The 5,477-nt window shown below is 32.5% G+C and overlaps 1 pseudogene; it reads left to right on the plus strand.

Annotated features, from left to right (window-relative positions):
* The first annotated feature begins 409 nt into the window (after nucleotides 1–409).
* On the plus strand, nucleotides 410–1,149 carry LOC112735556 (seed linoleate 9S-lipoxygenase-2-like; annotated as a pseudogene).
* The last annotated feature ends 4,328 nt before the right edge of the window (nucleotides 1,150–5,477 follow it).

Genomic DNA, 5,477 nt, shown 5'->3' on the forward strand with positions numbered 1-5,477 from the left:
ATATTCAGCTACATAGGGAGTTATATACTAAGAGAGAAAAACAAAAGAGAATAAGAAATGCGTGTGAGATAAGGAGAGAGAGTTTTTTGAAGAAAAAGGGTGTCTTTTTTATTATTTTTTTAAATTATATTTTATCCTAGTACAAATTTGCTTAGGTATTTATTTAGGTTCACATTTGCATGGAACGTGTTCAAACAATAGATGCAATAAACACTATCATAGGGTCATAAGGTTTATTTCAGAGAAAAAAAGGTGCTTGACTTAGTCTTTGTTTGAGTTTGTGTTCAACCATTGTTCATTCCCCTTATTAATAATTACTAGTGTGGTGTAACTCTTCATTCTATTATAAACATGAACTGATCTTAGTAACATGTTTTATATTTTGGATGATTTAGAGGAATGACAGTGGAGGATTCATCTTCTCCTTATGGAATTCGTCTTGTAATAGAAGACTACCCTTATGCTGTTGATGGACTAGAGATATGGTTTGCCATTAAGGAATGGGTTCAAGATTCTGTCTCATTGTACTATCCAACAGACAATGATCTCAAAAAAGACCCTGAACTCCAAAATTTGTGGAAAAAAGCTGTTGAGGTAGGTCATGGTGATCTGAAAGATAAGCCATGGTGGCCAAAGATGCAGACAGTTGAAGAGTTAGTTGAATCATGCACAACCATAATATGGACGGCGTTGGCACTCCATGCAGTCGTTAATTTTGGACAGTATCCATATAGAGGGCTTATACTGAACCGTCCAACACTTAGCAGAAGATTGCTTCCTAAACAAGGCACTGTAGAGTATGAAGAGATGGTGAAGAGTCACCAAAAGGCTTATCTGAGAATAATTACACCGAAATTAGAGACTCTCATTGACCTTACAACCATAGAAATCTTATAAAAGCATACTTCTGATGAGGTGTATCTTGGAGAGAGGGATAATCCACATTGGACATTTGATTCAAGAGCATTACAAGCATTTCAGATATTTGGGAACAAACTGAGTGAGATTGTGGAGAAGCTAACACAGAAGAACAAAGATGGGAGACTGAGTAATAGAATTGGGCCAGTTGAATTACCATACACTCTGCTTCATCCTATTAGCAATGAAGGATTGACCTTTAGAGGAGTTCCAAACAGCATCTCTATCTAAATGCATGGAATAATATAATGAATAATAATGTGTGATGTGTTTGTAACGTGCTCGATTATATTTGAATAATCTGTTTCGGGTTTCCAATAATTGTATTAAAACAGTTGCTTATTTATAGTACTTTTGTTTCAGTTTGATAATACGATGAATTTGTTTATTTTTTGAAATATTATAAATATTCAAATACAAATTTGATAAAAAATTGTATTTATTAAATTTAAATTTATTTTGTATGAAAATAGGTTTATTTTGTAGTTAAAAAATCTAAAAAGAATTCTATTTTATCTTACAGACAGATTTACAGACGGATGTTCTGTCTGTATTTAGAGTTTGGAGTGGTTTTCCAAGGCTCTAATTACCGACAAAAAATTTGTTGGAAAATTTGTCTGTAATTATAGACAAAAAATCTGTCAGAAAATCTGTCTGTAATTTCAGACAGAAAATCTATCGAAAATCTGTTTGTAATTACAGAAAAAAAATCTGTCGGAAAATCTGTCTGTAATTACCGACGGAAAATCCGTCGGAAAGTTTGACGCCTAAGGGAAATGGATGGAGAATTTATAGAGGGAAAATCCGTCGGTAACTGGTAAAAATCCGTCGGTAATTTTTCGACAAAAAAAATCCGTTGGTAAATAATTTCTGACGAGGCTTTTACAGAGGGACAAAATCCGTTGGTAATTTTGTCGGTAACCAAAAATCCGTCTGTAATATAGACCGAATCTATATGTAAATCTATCTTGTATTAAGCAATTTTCTAGTTGTGAGGGAGGGAGAGGAAGGTATGTCTATTTTAGTCATTTCATATAATATTTTTGTCTTGTCTATGTGTATCCAAATATAATATTGGACATTACATTAGTATTTTATACATCGTATCCAAACATGATACACAAAGGATGCTTTTTAGTGTCTCTGTTATATTGTCTCTGTCTCAATGTCATGTTCTGTCATATCTCCAAAAACAAACGCAACCTTAATGCGCAAATAAAATAGACAAATGTTGGTTTTATTCTCATGAGGCCTTGATAAATCCATAATTTATGATAATTTTTATTGAAAATAGTAGAATTATCAACTTAACTTACACTTATTCTTTAAAAATACATATTTTTATGAATTTTCTCTCAATTGTACTTAATTAATTGAAACATGTTTTTTAAGCCTTTAGAATTATCAAATTAACTTCACTTTTTTCCCATTCAATATATTGATTTGTTTGTTTATGTTGTTTAAGGTTTAGGAGGTTGGAAAGATAGAGAAAAGCATGCAAAAGTGAAGATTTCATAAAGAAATGAAGAATTGGCGAAGCTGCAGAGATGCTTACACGCCATGCATGCCCACGCTTGACGTATGAACGCACCATGCATGCGTACTCATTAAATCCCGCGCGTGCCTCATTTAAAATAACACGTGACTCGCAATTTGGGGGACAGTTTGGCCCATTTTAGACAACTTTTGAGTCATATTAGAAGCAAGCTTTGAGAAGGATCAAAGACACATACACGTATACTCATTTTTCATATTTTCTAGGGTTTAGTTCATAGTTTTCTAGTGAGAAAGGCTCTCCAACTTCTCTTTAGGTTTTCTAGGATTTACTTCAATTTTGCTTCTAGTTTTGGATGTTAATCTTGTTTAATTGTAGTTTTGCTCTTATTTTCTTATTTTTCTACACTACTTTGCTTAGAATCTCTTGTTACTTTACTTTTTTTTGCCTTCTTATGAATTATGTGAATTATTTTGGTTTCTTATGAATGAATTTTATATTTTATGTTTTATTTATGTTTATTTTTGTTAGTGTTAAATTCTTACATTGATTAGTTGTCACTACAAGAGGAACGGAGGATGGCGGCAATTTTTTGCCAATTTGCGGCGGTTTAAAACCACTGCAAAACAGAACGCCAGCAGGCAGCAGATCAAGAACCACCTTCCTTAAGGGCGCGAGGATGGTATTTTGTGGCAGTTTCCATCAACCGCTGGCATAACCGCCGCAATTCATATATTTTGCGTCGGTTGTATTATCGGCGGTTTCGAACTGTCGCTATGTGATGAAAGGTGATTTCATGCAATTTTTTAAATTTATTTGCGGCGGTTTTTTATCCGCCACAATTTGATAAAACTAAAATATAAATTCCTCGTGGTTTAGAACCGCCGCAATTTAGCACACAGATTAAAAAAATAGGAGTTTTAAACCGCCGTAATCTACCGTGAAATTAGAAAATTGGTAAAATTACATGCTTTTGACCCTTTTTCTTGTCATACTCCTATTTCTTTTTACATAATAATTGATCAAATTTAAGATATTTACATTAGAAAAATACACTTAATATTATTAGAGTGAATACCCAACTCGGTCCCTGACAATTATCTTGAAAGGACAACGAGACCCCAAAAAAAAACACCTAACCCGGTCCTTGATATTTTTTTAGGACTGATTAGCCCTTGTGCCAAAAAAACAACATTGACTTTTTTTGGCACAGGGGCTAATCCGTCCCATAAAAGTAAAGCTCAAGGGCCGGGTTAGTTTTTTTTTTTTTTGTCAAAGACCTCGTTGTCTTTTGAGGTAATTGTTAGGGACTGTTTTGGGTTTTTCTCATATTATTAATATACATGCGATGAACTTAACAAATATAAGAAGATAAACATAATAATCAATAACTGATCATAAAATCTAATTACAATGTTTGAATACAAAATGAATCCATTTGAGGTCATAGTAATATTCACCTTTAAACTAATAATAAAATAATCTTGCATTGATATATTAATCACTTCGGCAAATCAATAAATAAGCTCCTTCTTCATATGCTCTAAACCAACACACTGCAATGAAAAGTACCTCATATTAGTCAATATATATAATGACAAGATACATTGCATAATGCACAAAGATAGCTCAATGCAAAGCACAAATTAATAACACAATAACAAGATTTTCATTATGATAAGCCTTGATCCAACTCCTATCCTCTATTTTATGTTATCATTTTTCTCATCTTAATGAAAATTTTCTTTTATTAAATAATAATATAATAATTCAAATTGTTTAGGTTCATGAGGAATATGAGAGTATAAGACTAATGCTAGAAGTTAAACCATGTAACAAGGAGATAGAGGTGTGTCATCCTTAAAAGAAAAAAATAAACAAATAAATATTTCTAAATTTGCTCTAACAACCACCTAGTAATGCTCTTACCACGTCAAGGACAAAGTATTTCCTTTTTTATATTTTTGGTTTTGAGAATAAAGTTTTCTAACTAAACTCATAATCTTATATGCATAATTATTTAGACTTCAGCCAGCATATGTGGATTGCTGAATCGACAATAGTGAAATTAGAATAAGAAGGATAAAGATAGAACAAGAAGATTACCTGATGATGCGTCCTAAGTAACACTTTGCGGTTGGCGTGAATTCTTGGACATGAGAAAGGGCCTTGAAAAAAGTTCTCATTCAGCTATTCATCTCTAATTACATTTATCTGTGGATAATAATAAGTATTGATAAGCAAGACCATTGTATGATTATCTTGAAATTCATTCACGAAGCCACAGTCCAACAATAGAAAAGAGATAAGTCAGTAACTTAAAACCTCTTCAAGGGAGAGCTAATAATAAAGAAAGACATTAGTGTTAAAATTTTGTAACTTATTAATGTAATCAATTAAGTTTCAGATTTTCCATCCAAAACCCTTCAGGAAATGAAAAATTAACAACATATTGCAGATAAAGTCATAATCTTGAACTTAACCGTTCTCCATCTGTTATATGAGCATGCAAGTGATGCAACATCACCAAAGATGGTTAACCAACTACATGGACAAACTGATACTTTTAACAAGTGCAATGCACATTCAAAAAGTTACATTAAAACATGCCAGTAGCTAGCTTGAATAATCATCTAATAGAAAATAGTCATATTTGAGACTGGTTGGCAGGTGACATTAGACCAGGACCTGGACTTATTTCTGCTAGTATAAGGGAAGACTATTGAAACCATGAAGATCAGTAGAGCTGTCTGGATTCTTAAGTTAAGAGCAATATCTTAAGCCACCACCTTTCATAATCATGGTATTCTAAATTCAAAACCTAGTATTCACATGTTACTTTCATTACATGGTTCATAATTTCATATTAAGCCATGTTATTAGTACTTGGTTGGTTAAAAAATTTTCTTATGATTTCACATAACTTCATGAATACACACCTGTACCATAGAAAGAGAATTGCTGCATTTGCAGGAGCAATAGAAAGGCCCATCATTCCTCCACGCAATTCATTAGGCACATACCTACAAACAAGATTATTAGAACTATTAGATCTACGATTAAG

Source organism: Arachis hypogaea, chromosome 1, assembly GCF_003086295.3.
Source record: "Arachis hypogaea cultivar Tifrunner chromosome 1, arahy.Tifrunner.gnm2.J5K5, whole genome shotgun sequence".
In the NCBI taxonomy this organism is placed as follows: Eukaryota; Viridiplantae; Streptophyta; class Magnoliopsida; order Fabales; family Fabaceae; genus Arachis; species Arachis hypogaea.